Below are 15476 nucleotides of genomic sequence, written 5' to 3' on the forward strand. Positions count from 1 at the left end.
TCCACCCAGAGTTTACTCTGTTGTTTCACCTTGAACCTCTCTTTTCAATGTATGTCCTTGTAAAGGGTTGGAGGGGGCATTGGAAATTTTGGAGAAGAGCTTCTGAAGGTACTCATCCCGAGGGATTCAACTGGAAGGTGGTCATATGATCCCCAAGGTCCTGTAGCCCACCCACCCCCAAACACCATCATGCTCCCATTAGTCTTAGCCTCCGAATGTGGAAGCTAATCACCGCAGCCCCATCTTCCTTGATTTAAGGCCTTTTAATGGACAGCTATAAGCTTGGCCGTCACTTTTCAGCTGCCACGGCATCAATCAATTGGAGAGAAAACTATTTTTATGCCCATCAAAGATTCCTCGGGGGATGCTGGAACCTGTTATGAGGTGGCATTATCTTCTGACCACTATGACTGGAAGCCCGTGGCAGTACATAGCATGTGCTAGATATAATTAATCGTATTCACATAGAAACTATGAACATGTTACTGGAGGAATGCCTGTGCTATCTGGAGAAGGAGTCCATCATTTCTGGTGCTACCACTAGCATCCCTACCAATGAGATATACTAGGTAGAGACTCAGAGCTACTGCCCTCACGCTGGAAATATTTAACACCAGTGTGATTACTATTATCTGGTATTAATGTTCTGCCACAAGTGTTAACAAGACCAATATAACAAACTGACTAATTTTCAATGCCCTGAGCACACCATGGTGAAGGAGATGGATTTTCCTAGAAACAGCCATTGTGGGAAACAGCAATATATAGGGCTGAGGCTGGCCTTACACATTTTAGTGGTTACAAAAATGTCTCCCCCCACCCCTAGTGAGTTACTGCTCACTGAGGCTGGCTCTGAATCACTTTATCTCACTCAGCAACTGCTTTGTTGTGCCTGGCTCGAAGATATCCGTCTGAATGACACCAACCTCAGGATCTGAATTTGGGCCCTAAATCTTGAGCTTGTGATGTTTTTCTTTATGGGTCAGGTTTCAGAGAGGCCCCAAAGGAGAGGGAGAATCACCAACACACACCTGCCTTGTACTTGTTCCCAGCTCATCTCAGCCATCGCGATATATGTCCTTAGAATGACCTGCTTTAAAAGGAAAGCTAAAGGGAATAGCTACAAACAGGAGAATGGTTGAAGAGTGAATAAAACAACAGGGAGACAGGCACGGGCTGCAAGACCCAGACCGAACCAGAATAAAACAAATTCATTCTACTGTAAATTGCTCACGCTATATATGGAAGTCTACGATGGGGCGTTTGTAAGAACCTAAAAAGGAGCTACGGAGTCCTACTATATTCTGACCCCATTGATCACTTCCAAATCTCTAGGCCCAGACACATCTAACTTAGGATAGATTGCTCATAGTTACAGAGGCTGAGTAGACAGTAGGTAAGTTAAACTGTATGTCGTGCCTGTGGTGTGAAGTCATTTCTCATCTTGCATTTGGGCTGTGCATGTTAGAGGGCTTGGCATCCCCAGGGCCCAGTATAGGGCCCAGTTAGAACGTCTAGTTCTCAGTATATTTCTTTTGACTTAAAAAAGATTGTCTTGAAGTGTTAAAGCATGTAATATTTAGCTGAACACTGGATAAACACTCAGTAAATACCAATAACTCAATGTCTATTCTCCCATGAGTTCCCACCATCTGATTCTTTCTTCTCCATTGTGTGTGTGTGTGTCATCCATATTACAACACACCTGTTTTCTGTTTTCATTTACTTCATTTATTCACTCACTCACTAATCAATGATAGGGCAATTATGTTTTGTGTGCTAATGAATCGGTGATCTTGAATTTGGTGAATGCTTTGGCGCTGGGTGGCTAAGAATTCAAAGTCTGCTGTGTTCTTGAGTGAGGTCATTAGTTCCTCTGGGCTTCGGTCTCTGCTGTGCAAAATGTGTGCAATAATAATTGGGATACTTTGGCCAATGCGGATAAAGGAACCTTGCACAGCAAGTTATTTGGCACAGAGCTGAGTGTATGGTAAGCCCCAGAAATTGAGTGGCCTCAAATTCCAATCTAAATTCAGGTATCGCTGTGAGCCTCAGCCTGGCTTACCCAGACCCTGAGGATTTTGTCCTTCCTTGAACTCAAATGTATTTGGTGTACACTCTTTGCATTCAGTTCTTGGCTTTTTGGTTTGCTTGGTAGACTTTCTTCTTTTGTGCGTTATCCCACACATCCTCATCTTTGCCTTCGTTCCTACAAAAAAAAAAAAAAAAAACTTTCAAAACAACCTGGGTGAGAAGCACAATATGAGTTATAAACTGAGTCCAGGCGAAGAACAATGCAGGCAAAAGTTCCTCTTCACAGAAGAAAAACAGAAGCTTTGTAGGGAAAGCAAGGCTGGGACTGAAAAAGAGAGACGCACCTAAGCATCTGATGGAGGAGCCGAAGAGAGTGGGGCTGTATCCCATAGAGAGGGGATGCATAAGGCATGGAGTTCGGTGGGGCAAAGTGAACTGAGAAGTGTCTCACCACACTTGGGATGAGGGACAGAGATTTCCCGTGTTAATCAGCAGATGTTTGACAGAAGCTGGGTACCATAATAACCACGTGTCTTCTTTATCTCCAACTCTCATTGGCCATAAGCAATGTTGATCCTGTAGAAGAGAAAGCCCCCTGGTGACTTCACTTCCGCCTTCCCTGTGTCCTTGGAGCATCTGAATATGCACTCATGAGCTGAGAACATGACTCCAGTGCATGAAGAGGTGTAGCAGAGGGTGGGAACGAAGCCATGACGGTGCCTTGAATCTCAGTGTTCCTGTTCATAAAATGGAGCTACTGTTCTGACATTGTGAGCACAAGAGCTATGAATGTGTGCCAGGGGGATTTTTTTTTCTTAGAAGGTCATCCGTAGGCTTCATGATAGTATTAGAGCAGACTGCTGTGCTGTTCTGCTTACAGGAATCAGGTACAATCGTCTGTGTTCCCTTGACACCACTGAACATTCTCGAAGAGACTACAGAAACAGGGTTTCCTTTTACTTCAACTGACAGTAATTTTTGATAGTGATTTTCAAAAACAATTCTGAAACTCAGCTTTACCCTTGAGACATTAGGGAAATAGTTGAGAGAAGAGAGGATGGAACTTTCTAGCCAGTGTTTCCAGATAACTCATCTCTCCCCTTCCAGTAGTCAGACACCTTACAACCTGACCCCATGTCGGCTTGGCTCTGGATTGCAATCCTATGGCATACTTCCCTGTTCTAATGCTTTCAGTGCCCATTCAATTGGCAAGCAACAGACTCTTTTCAAGAATGATTCTGCTGTTTACCCTAGCTCTGATGCCTTGCCTCGCCTTGAGTAACACCTTTCCAATGTAGTCTAAGCCTGGCTCTCTTTAGGTCTGATTCCTATCACACATGGGCTTCATTTGTATCCTAAGACTTATAAGCAAGACTTGGGCATCTATCATAACACCGAGTTTCAAGCCCTATGCATATCTGTCATGTCCTCTGAAACCCAGAAGGCGCTGAGATTAGGGTCTATTCAAATACCAGTCCTGAACTGCAGCATATGACAGTGCATCGCTGCTTGGAACCCCCAACATCTTCACTTTAAATAATGCAATGAGAAGCATTCATGAAGGAGGAAAATGGTTTTGTACACCGTGGTATATGGACCACTGCCATACGTAGTCAAGATAATAGCATGTGTACAATCTAAGCAGTGCTTACAAAGAGTATTGCATGATAAATGAAAATATTCCTGGTCAAATTGTGGATGAAAAGGAAGCAGTACTGAATTGGGTAAGAAGTGCTTGAAAGAGTGCACAGGAAGAAACAAGCTATTTGATTCATCATTGCAGATACATAGGATTGCGTTGCCTGCCTCTGATGAGTGCAGAGATGACTGCTACAGTGCTAGCCACAAGTCTGTATCCCAGCAGGAAGACAGGATAAGTAAGGAGAAAGGGGAGTTAAACCAATGAGGAATGCAACGGTTCCGCTTATGTGCCATCAGCCAACTGTATGCTATACGAAAGGCCTGGGTGGAAAGGAGTGGAGGAGGAGGCTGGGTGTGGAAATGATTTCATCAACCACCAGTGACCATCCCAGGTGGTCCTGTTAACCTGTCTACCTTTTAGGTATGATGCAGTCTCCAATTGTGATCACTGCAGAGAGAGAGAGAGAGAGAGAGAGAGAGAGAGAGAGAGAGAGAGAGAGAGAGAGAGAGAGGAGAGAGGGAGAGAGAGAGAAAGCGCTCTTCTTCCTGACCCTGCACCCAGTCTCCATAATGTAAAACCTAGTATGTTTGAGAGTGGTGTCAACACCTTTGTTCCTCACAGGGCATCCAGAACCTTGCTGGGAACTCTGAGTCCCCTGTAACCATGATGAATGCTCTCTGCCCCCACTCTCAGAGAGAAAGCAAGCATCCTTCAAAGCTGCACCACCTGCAGGCTATCTGGTTCTCACTCGGAAAGTTGCCCTCCCTACCAGACTACAAATTACTCAAACAAGGAACATATGCTCCTTGGTAAATGAAGGGCTATCTCACTCGTACTTTGTTGCTGTAAAGCCCGACTTCCACAGAACTCCTGCTGGCTTTCTGCTTCCCAGTGACCTGCATGTGATCCTGTCTGGCCCGCAATGCAGCCCACCTCTGAACTGTGAGTACCTGTGTCTATCAAACTGTATTTTATTGTGTCTGCTGGGTCAGGAGCCATATCATGCTGTTTGTGGCAGAGGCTTTTTCCATAACTACAGGACAAATAGATAACTAAAATGTTCTCATCTTCCTTTTTCCTTCCTTCCCTCTTCCTTCCTGCCTTCCTCCCTCCCTTCCTTCCTTCCTTCCTTCCTTCCTTCCTTCCTTCCTTCTTTCCACCAATCTATGTTTTAAAAATAGTGCTGGCAAACCTGGGGTCTCATACATGCTAGACAACTGCTTTATCACTGAGCCATAGTTTGTCCTGTCTTTAGTCTTTAGTCTTTAGTCCCTTCCCTTCCCTTCCCTTCCCTTCCCTTCCCTTCCCTTCCCTTCCCTTCCCTTCCCTTCCCTTCCCTTCCCTTCCCTTCCCTTCCCTTCCCTTCTCTTCTCTTCCCTTTCCTCTCATCTCCCACTCGCCCTTCCACCCCCACTTCCCTTCCTTCTCTTTCCTCCTGGCTCCTTTCTCTCATGCTGGGCTCTTCCCTAGGCTCTGGAATAATGATAACCAGGACACACTCATGCTGTGCACTCAGCTCAAAATGATACTACTCTTCTTCTAATTAAAAATGTTAAGAATTCCATAAATGAATTGTAGTTACATTATTATTACCTTCCTACCTTCAACTTCCTCACACACGCTACAGAGTGGACTTAGTGTTGCTTATGAGTTAAGTTTATTTAGGACTGACCTCTTGGGCCTTTCAGAGGGGCTTGTTTCTAGAGAAAGTGATCCATCTCAGCAGCCATCTATCTATCGCCTATAGCTCTTCATCTAGGAGTGGAGGGTAGTGAGATTTCCCTGACCCACACTCACACCCAACTGGCACTGTCAGTGTTTAGGTCTCATTCAGATAGCCATTTTGTTGCGATTTCATGGTGCAGCTTCTCATGTCTAGAAGCTACTGTGTAGCACCAGCTTTCCTGGCCCTCTGCCTTTACAGTCTTTCTGTCCCTTAATCTGATATTCCCTGGATCCTTTGAGTAAGGGTTGAGTTGTAGTTGTACCAACTGCAGGTGGGCACCACAGTCGGTCACTTTTCCTCTGCATTGCTACCAGCTATGGATCTCTGTAATAGTCTCCATCCACTGAATAAACCAGCTGATGAAATGAGGGCCACACTTGTCTGTGAGTATAAGGACCGAATGTAGAGTAGTTAGAAACTGCATTATTTTGTGGAAATGGAAGTAGCAGGCCCTCCTTTAGAGTCTGTGACTTCTCCAGCCACCTCAGAAATGACAAAACAAAACCATTGAGAAATGAAGGAAGGCCAGCATTGATAAGCTGAATTATAATCAGAGCTTAGGAAGGTCTAGGAGGAAGCTGCCTAATTATCTGTGCTCAGCAAATACAGCACCCAGCTTCCATGAAGCACAGCTGTGTTCTTATGATCATGGAGTCTGTGGTTCAAGAACACACCACGTCTAGGCTTACAGTACTAGGAATGAGTCCCCTCCTATTGAGTGGGCCTTAATTCTAATTAGATAGTTATTGGTTACCCCAAAATAGAAGTGCAATCTGCATCATTGGTGATTCACAGGATTAATGATTGTTTTTATGGCAATTTTCACAGCACCATCCTATAATAGTCCTTAGGGAGGAGGCTTCTTGTATATTGTGAATGTGCTTCTGTGTATGAGTGTGGTTTGTGTGAGACAGAAACCGGCAAGCAGAGAGTTGTGGTAGAGGTCTGGGCAGAAGCTTATGTTCTAAGCTAGTAGAAGGTCAAAGCTATAGGGAGATGTGCGGGGGTTGCTGATGACATCATCCCGTTCTCTAGAGGGAGTAAAGCATGCCTGGGCGCTAAGTGATTTTACACTGAAGGCTTTTTATAAAAAAATTTTTGCTAGCTTCACGAAGGTCAGGGAAATAAAATTTCTTTGCTCCTTTAGAAAGGTTCAACTGCCAATTGACACCCACTGTTTCCTGAAATGTGGTAGCATGTAGAACTTTTCTCAGCCATGATTTTAAAAAAAAGAAGAAGAAGAACCTGTAGTGTTTAACACAGGTAGAGAAATCACTTTTCCCTATGGAGACAGATGATTTTGTCACAGTCAGAGTGGACCCTGCTCTGGAGCTCCCCTCGAGGTTATGGGATGGCTGCTACAGTTGCTCTCGTCATTCGAGGCAGTGGAAAACAAACTGCAAAGGCTGTGCCAGTGCCATGAGCTCTCCTACCAGAAGGGCAGCTTTGGGAAGGCTTCTCTGGATGTCTTCTAATTCCCAATGGGCAACAGCAACCCCTGGGTGCATGAGAAGCTAGACAGATAAGAATCCATTTGTTGGACTCTATAGGAGGCAGAGTGGGAGAGCTGCTATAGGGCATCCATCCGGAGCCCTTCCACAGTGCTGGTAGCAAGTGCTTTGGAAGCCTGGCTGTATTTGAAGCGGAGAGGGAGATGCTATGGAAGCAAGGCCATAACAGGGGTCAGTCGCCGCCATCAGGACCTGTGTGAAAAGGTTGCTGGGAAGCTACATCTAAGAAATGTATATGGCTACAAGGAGTCGCTCAACAGCATGACTGAATGATTTTCAATGTGCTTGTCTTGTTCCCAGCACTGTCGCTTGCTTTCATGTCAGACACTTGAGTTATTTCAAAATCACCAGGCAGGTCCACTGCTCTTAAATTACATATACCTGAGCATGCATGGGTATGCACGCGCGCGCGCACACACACACACACACACACACACACACACACACACACTCATGTGACCACAGCATCAACACAATTGATTTCTTTGAACAAATACACTTCTCAAGACTGAAACTCAAGGGAGATGAAAACTAGTCTCAGCCGCGTATCTCTTGCCAAATGAATGGAGTATAAATTCCATTCGTTTTGTGCCCACAGTACCATTTGATTCTCATTGGCAAGATTACAGAATAAGCTCTGCTCACCAGTTTGGGAGAAGGAGGCACTCCATGGAAGCGCCATGGCGTGCCTAAGATGCTCTCCTAAGGATGAGTTCAGCTGCACTTCCTGCGCTCAGACTGCGGCAGCTTCTCATGCTGGATAATTCAGAAGACTTCCAGGGCGGTGAGGAAACAAGACCATGGAGAAATGAGAGAAGGCTGGCAGGGATGAACTCAATTACAGTCAATGCTTGGAAGGTCTGGGAAGAAGCTGCCTAATTGTCTATGCTTAACAAATACAAAATCCTACTTACACAAAGTACCAGATATGTTCTTATGTTCATGGAGTCTGTGGATGCAGAGTACAGATCACGTTGAGGATCATGGCTTAGCTGCTCCCTGCGATGTCTAGGGCCTCCCTTGGGAAGAATTAAGTGACTGTGAGTGACTTCGTGGTTGGGATTGGAATCTTCTGGTACTTCTGCTCACACATCTGACTCAATGCCCAGTCTTTGAGGAGATCACTGTCTTAAATGCCCACATCTGATTTCTTGATGGATTCTGTGCTCCTCTCATTATGGAAAACGTCAGTGTGCTTCAGCGTAAAAATATTTATTTTTATTTCATATGTATGAGCGTTTTTTCCTGTATGACATGTGTGTCCACCACAGTACATGCAGTACCCGTGGAGGCCAGAGGAGGGCATCATTGGGTCTTCTGTATCAGGATTTATGGATGTCTGTGAACTGCCATATTGATAGTGGGAATTGACTATAGGTCCTCTGTAAGAATAGCAAGGATGCCTAACTGTTGGGCAAGCCCTCTCTCCAGCCCTGTGTGTGAACTTCTTGTAGACAGCACAAAGCTCTATAAGAATGTGTTTCTGTGAGCAAGACAAACACTGAGTGATCTTTTATGATCTGGACTTGGGAGCTGCCTAGGCTTCCATTATTTTCTATTAGCCAAAACAGACTCTAACCCGCCGAGATTCGAGAGGAGGGGGCTCTTCCTTGTAAGAAGAAGATTGCCAAGGAATTGCAGGTTGTGTTACAAAACCAGTGCTGGAGCTGATGTATGTTGGTTACTTTTATTTTCTGTGGATATTGGATAAGAGGGAAAAAATACTTTCTTTTTAGAGCTTTCTATTTACCACATGTTTTTAATCTGGCCATACATTACTAATTATTGGTGAGGCTGCCTCAGAAATAATACCAAGCTTCTCTGAGCCCCAGCTAAACATGGGGATGTTACTATCTTGTGGAAACACTAAGCTCTGTGAGAAAGTCATGAAAGTTTAGAACAGATGTGTTCAACATTTATTTGCAACATATGCCTGGTACTCACCCTGTACCAAGCCTCTCTTGAGACTATCACAAAGACTGTCTCGTGTGACTCTTATTCATCCTTTATCCCCATCTTAGTGGTAGAGAAGTTAAAATGGACAGAGGATGGTGACTTGTCCATGGTCACGAAGCCCCCACATAGAAGATCAGGACAGAGTTGAACAATATGTCTCTCGCATCTCCGTTCTCCACCACTCTGATGTGATCCCTGTCAGCAGATCAGAGAGACATGAATGTACAGGCAGGGATGATTTCTTGGGAATTCCTAAGTCTGGGCCCAGGTGTTACTGGTCTTTAGAATTTTCATCTAGACCAGAGGCCTATAAAATCACGGCTGTAGACTAAATGTAGCCAGTGTTATTTTTAAGATCTTTTAAAAACACTGTGTGTGTGTGTGTGTGTGTGTGTGTGTGTGTGTGTGTGTGTGTGTGTGTGTTCCCATAGAGCCCAGAAGATACTGGTGAGTCCCCTGGAGCTGGAGTTACAGGATATTGTAAGCCACCTGACATGGTGCTGGGAACTGAACTTGGGCACTCTACAAGAGCACTTAGCTCTCTTTAAGTTCTGGGCCATCTCTCTAGCCACCCACACATGGCTTCTCTTATTTCTTGTGTATCATTTATGGCTCCCAAATAGAAGACATGTGGACTTTGCTCTTATGGCATTTATGTTTTGGCCAAAGGAAATGCAACATTTAAACATTAAGCAAAGCCAAAAATGGTTGTCATGACTATTCTGAGAGGAAGAGACAGGATGACAAGTAGCCCAAGACATAGAGGATTTCTCATGAATAAAGCTATTTTAGCTGGGAATTCTATTATTGACGATAAGATATTTTAATAAGAAGGCATGTAAATAGAACAAAGTGTGAAATGGTCATCTCTGAGAGAAGACTAGACAGACAGCTTTCCAGGAAGTGTGGAAGGTTGGCACTCATACTTGAATGCCCATGTGTGATGAATAATCGCAGTTGTGAATAAACAAACATGGACGTGTAAATGTCTCTGTGGTGAGGTTTAAAGTCCTTACTTACGTTATACACAAAAGTGTGGTACACTTGGTAGTTATTCATTAACTCTAGTTTTCTTTTTTCTCTCCCTCCTTCCCTCCCTCCTTTGGTTTTCCTCCTCCTCCTCCTCCTCCTCCTCCTCTTTCTCCCTTTCTTTAGAAACTCCCGTAGTGACTGCACCACCATAAAGTCCCATCAGCACTGAATAAAGATTTATTTTACTCTTAGGTCCTCACCAGAATTTATTGTCATTTATTTTTGTTGTTAATCATTCTGACTGGAATGAGATTAAATCTCAAAATAGTTTTAATTTGCATTAAGGATTTTTAAAAAGAACTGTTCCATCATAAAACCTCTTGTTGAAAGGAGAATTAAATGACAGAATGAGTACTGGTGAATTAAATTCCAAGTTAAAAAATAAAATTAGTAAAACAAAGACAATGTTAGAAAAATAATTTGCAAAGAAGGAGGCATTAAGCGTGTAATGTACATACCGAGAATAGAAAAATTGTGGCTGTAACTAATAGGTTAAACACCTACCTTAAAAATTAAAATATATAAAGCATTAGCTAGCATAATCAAGAAGGAAAATAATTTCAAGATTTCTAAACAATCTCAAAGATGAGATGATGAAAATTTCCTAATGAAATGGACTTAGCAATATTGACATTCTTGTAAATAGAACATATAAGAAAGTCCAATTTTCAAAGAAAGACGTTATCAACAAATTACTCAGAAAAAGGAATCCATACAGATGGCATCATTGGTGGTGTGGCAGATGGCATCACAGCAAATTCTCTCAGACCTTCAAAGACCAAATAGTTCCAATGCTCCATATATTGCTGCAAAGCATTGAAAGTGAAGGAAAAATTGTTTTTATAATGCAAATGTCACAGTGATACCCATGCAGGATAAAAACAGTGCAGCTAAGAAATTACAGGCATGTAATTCCACCTACAGGCACTGATATAAAAGAATTAAATTAAATATAAGAAAAATAATTGAATTAAATATCAGCTATGAGAATATGGTACTTCACTGCATGGAGAAAATAAAATATCATAGACAAATGACATACATTCCAGAAATGCAAAATTGACTCAACAGTAAATCAATTAATTTATCATGCTACATTAGAAAGTCTTAGGAAATGTTCTTCTTTGCAGATAGCAAATTCATCATTCATTCTTGATAACGTTGCCTGCCTCTAATAATAAGAAATGTAAATTCTCATGATAAAGCCACATTCTCTTCCTGACAAAACACCAGAGAGGTTTGCTAGGATAACAAAAACAAAGCAAGTAATCCCTCTAACGCATCTACATAACCACTTATTAAGAACAGTAGCCAATGTGATAAAGCAAGAAAATTCAGTTAGATACAATGATAATCTTAAAGCAAAGCTAGGTGTGGTCATGTGGACCTGGAAGTGGAGAGCAGAGACAAGAGTAACTTAAAGTCAGATTAAGCAAGTTGGTAAAACTCTATCTCAGAACAAACAAACCTCCAAAGGGCTAAATATATACCTAAGTATAAGAGCACTTGCCTAATGTAGGTTCAAAGACCAATATTGAAGGGGGGGGGGGAGACAAAGAAGGAATCTATGCCTCATCTTGCAGATGATATGCTGACACAAGAAAAGACAAACACATGTTTGTACAGAAAAGCTGAGAGAGCACGTGGACTGGGCCCTGGGAAGCTCAGGATGTGTTATATACCGTTGAATGGAGAGCTGGGGTTATTGCATACAGCTGAACAAGGAGGTAACTTCAGCTAACATCAGTCCGAGAGTAGTCTCTGTAGGGGAGCAGGCTGGAGAGAGCAACCATCAGAGGGAGAACAGTAGATAGTTTTCCTCATAAGCAATCAGCGTCCACTTGTGAACCAGAGGAAGGCTTTGCCATCCTTATGAGGGTCACCTGTGGGGAAAAGCTTCACCAGTTTCCCGTGGGTCTGAGACTTTAGCTCTTGACAAGACTGTCTCATGTCAACAACACAGCATTTAGGACTTCACACACTCAGGACATCCTCCCTTTCCAACAGAAATCCAGTGCCCTACTTTCTTCAGCTAGGTCCTACCTTCTAACTTTCATCACCTCCCAGTGACGCATCATGGTATGGACCCATCGAGGTATCTACCACGTTGTTGCCCTCACAATCTGACTGTCTTTGGAGACCTCCACCACTGGCATACCTGGAGACAGGTATCATTAATTCACCAGGAGCTTGTTAATCTAGTTAAGTTGATGAGCATTTTAACCGTCACAGCCATGCTTGAGAATCAACAGCCCTTATATTCACTCAGAATAGTCAGTTAGAAAATAGACAACGTGTATTTACCAAAACAATAAAAACTTAAGTTGTCAAGAATAAGCTGAACAAAAAAAAATGTGCACAATGTTTATGTGCAAGGCTTTAGGAAGACTTTTGAAAGACAAAAAAGTACACTTGAACAGATGTCATTCCTTCTTGAATAAAAAGACTTAATTTTCTACCAGTATGGGGGCTGCTAAGCTGCAATAGTTCTGAAAGGAGCAATACAATTTTGACAGAAATTTAGGCTTGTTTAATCTTAGAGTTTATGTTGAAAATCAGACATGATGGCAGAGTCAGGAAACCAAGCACAGAGGGCAACATGTGGAGTAGTTACAGAGGCAGTAGTTAACTCTACCAGACATGTAAATCTCTAGAAACCTTTACAAGGAAAAGACTCTTACCGGGCATTTAACTCTATAGACAGCCTTAATAATTCGACACTCCAGGGAGTCTTATAAGCTAGATACGGCCCAGGACCGGAGAGAGGTCTTTGCGGATACAGTGCTTGTCAGGCAAGCATGAGTGTATGAGCTTGGGGCTCCAGCGTGCATTTAAAATGCCAGGCACCATATTACACGTCTATAATCTTAGTGCCTGGGGAGCCGAGACTGCAAGATCCCTGCAGCTCACTGGTCAGCAAGTCTAGCCAATCAGTGAACTCCGGGTCCGATGGATGACCATGTCTCAGAGAGCTAAGGTGGGGATCAACGAAGGAACGCTGAATGATTAATTTTGGCGTCCAGCTTCCACGTGAACAACATAATACGTACCCCACATACACAAACATGCACGCACACAATTTTTAACAAGTAAGCCATCTGGGTGTGATGGCATCTTCCTGTAATCAAAGCCCTCAGAAAGCGGAAGCCGTAGAATCCAGAAGGCGGAGGCTAGCCTCAGCTACTTAGTGAGGCTGTATTTGGAAAACAAAATGACTGTAATCAAGGGACCATATCTCAAAACAAAATGCACACGTTGATAAACTGTAGGAAAGTCGAGTAGCCAATTCAAGAAAGATTACCTTAAAGCCACACTTCACACTGTGAGGAGTTAATCCGAAGCAAAGACTCATGTACCGCGTTTCCATTTTCTACCGCACTTTGCTTAAGAGAAGACTAGCGAAATGTGTGAATTAGGTGTAGGAACGCCATAATGGATGAAGCAGAAATTGTTTTAGAACTTAGAGAATGAAATAGGAATTGGCCATTCTATACAATTGTAAACAATCAATTAAATGAATGTAAAATAGGAAGACTGCTCTGTCTTAAGGTTATATTTTCAGAAATAAACAAAAGTAGTGGAATCAGAATAAACACTATAGTAATGATAATATTGGATAATATTAATTGTGCTGTGTGTATTATATATACATATATGATATATATGTATGTATGTATATATGCATATGTATATATACACTACTTTTGTATATTTCTGAAAATTTAACCTTCAGACAGAGCAGTCTTCCCCATTTTAAATTGATTATATATAATCATATGGATGGCAATTATTCACATATATATATAACATATACAAACACAAATGAATCTTATCCATATGTATGTGTAGATATAATTTTATGAGAAACTAGATAAAACCAACTTAAGAGACATTTTATAAAATAACTGGCAAGTATTCTCTCTCTCTTTTTTAAGACTTCACTTTATTATACACATTTATATAATATTTCTTATTTATCTTTCTCTCTCCTTCCTTTGCAGACTTATCTCTCTTTCCTTCCTTCAGGGCCTTATTTTTTAAACTTTATTATAATTTATTCAGATTACATCCCGATTGTTATCGCTTACTTGTATCTCCCTACTCCCTCCCTCCCTCCCTCTTCCGCCCTCTTCCTCTTCCTTAGACTTCTGACAGAAGGAGACCTCCTTCACCACACACTTATCAGAATCGCACCCAGCCTCTCAGCAGAGACTACAAACACCAGATGGGGCTAGGCAGATCTCTTGCAGAACCTGAGAGACCACAGACGTCAGTCCAGATTACTATACCCAGCAAAACTTTCAATAACCATAGAGGGAGAAAACACAATATTCCATGACAAAAACAAATTTTAACAGCACCTTTGCACAAATCCAGCCCTACAGAAGATACTGGAAGGAAAACTCCAACCCAAGGAGGTTAACTACACCCTGGCTAGTGTTCTTTAAGCAAGCCACGCCATGAAATACAGTGACTGAGAAGGTTGTTCATATTGATGGCTACTTAGAGTGGAAATGGCTTAATGGAGTGTACTATACTGGATTTGATCCTGGCTCCCAAAGTGGACAGAGGTGAGCCAATTGGCAAAATTCTCCTAAGGCCTATGGACGCACTGATGCTAACCCACCAGTATTAGTGCCCGGATTTTTATTGATTATATTGTTGGTACATGTGGGCTCTGGTCACAACTTATGTCAGAACTCCATCATTTTTTTTGCACATTCTTATGAGTCTGAAATTACTTTAAAAGAAAAGTTAAAGAACTGTACAAATCTAATGGTGTAGCTTCTCTAGAGTTTGGTGGCAGATGTCTAGGTGACGTGCATAATAACATGTCATTTTCTTTTTTCTTGGTGTCATTGTATAAGAATGTGTAAAGTCTCATCCTTGCTTCATGCAGAGTTTTCTTTTTTCTTTTGTCCATGTAACAGTGTCTTTTATTTTTATTTCTTTTTGTTAATTATAATTTATCCACATTGCATCCAATTGTTATTCCCTTGGTCTTATCTTCCTGTTCCCTCTCTCCCTCCCCCTTCTGTCCCCTCCCCTAGACCTCTGATTGGGGCGACCTCCTACCCTACTGTCTGGACACAGCCTATCAGGTCTCATCAGGATAGCCTGCATTCCCTACCTCTGTGTGCCTGCAAGGCCATCTGCCTATGGGCATTGACCAAATTGTGGGTACCAGAGTTCATGTGGAGTTTTCTAAAGTTGAAGAAAACAAATGAAAGTCAGTAATTACTAGCTTTTCCTTGAATTGTCCCTCATTTTTATAATGAAGAAAACATTTTTACTAACTTGAAAGTTTCCTTTTAATTGTAAATGTATTTGAAGTCCCTTAGCTAGAGAGAGAGAGAGAGAGAAAAAAAGAGCTCAGCTGTCACCCAGATAGTTTCTCCTTTTGTTGCTGTTGTTATTGCTGTGTGTATGTGTGTGTGTGTGTGTGTGTGTGTGTGTGTGTGTGTGTGTGTGTGTGTGAGTTGAACAAGAAAAATACCCAGTTTTATTTAAAAGTATTATTCAGGCACCTTGAAACTGCCTGCCAATTGCTCTTCTGGAGTAAATAAAGCAGTGG

At 42.3% G+C, this 15476-nt stretch overlaps 1 long non-coding RNA gene across 1 annotated transcript; it reads right to left on the bottom strand.

Moving 5' to 3' along the window:
• Nucleotides 1–1718: 1718 nt before the first annotated feature.
• Nucleotides 1719–9013, bottom strand: LOC311606068. Its single transcript, XR_014782183.1, has 5 exons — nt 8858–9013; nt 7828–7932; nt 7559–7686; nt 2486–2610; nt 1719–2209 (listed from the first exon to the last, which is right to left on the bottom strand). It is a non-coding gene; the product is annotated as an uncharacterized lncRNA (long non-coding RNA).
• Between the last annotated feature and the right edge of the window lie 6463 nt (nt 9014–15476).

This window comes from Acomys minous, assembly GCF_964271855.1.
Source record: "Acomys minous genome assembly, chromosome: 9".
NCBI classification, from domain to species: domain Eukaryota; kingdom Metazoa; phylum Chordata; class Mammalia; order Rodentia; family Muridae; genus Acomys; species Acomys minous.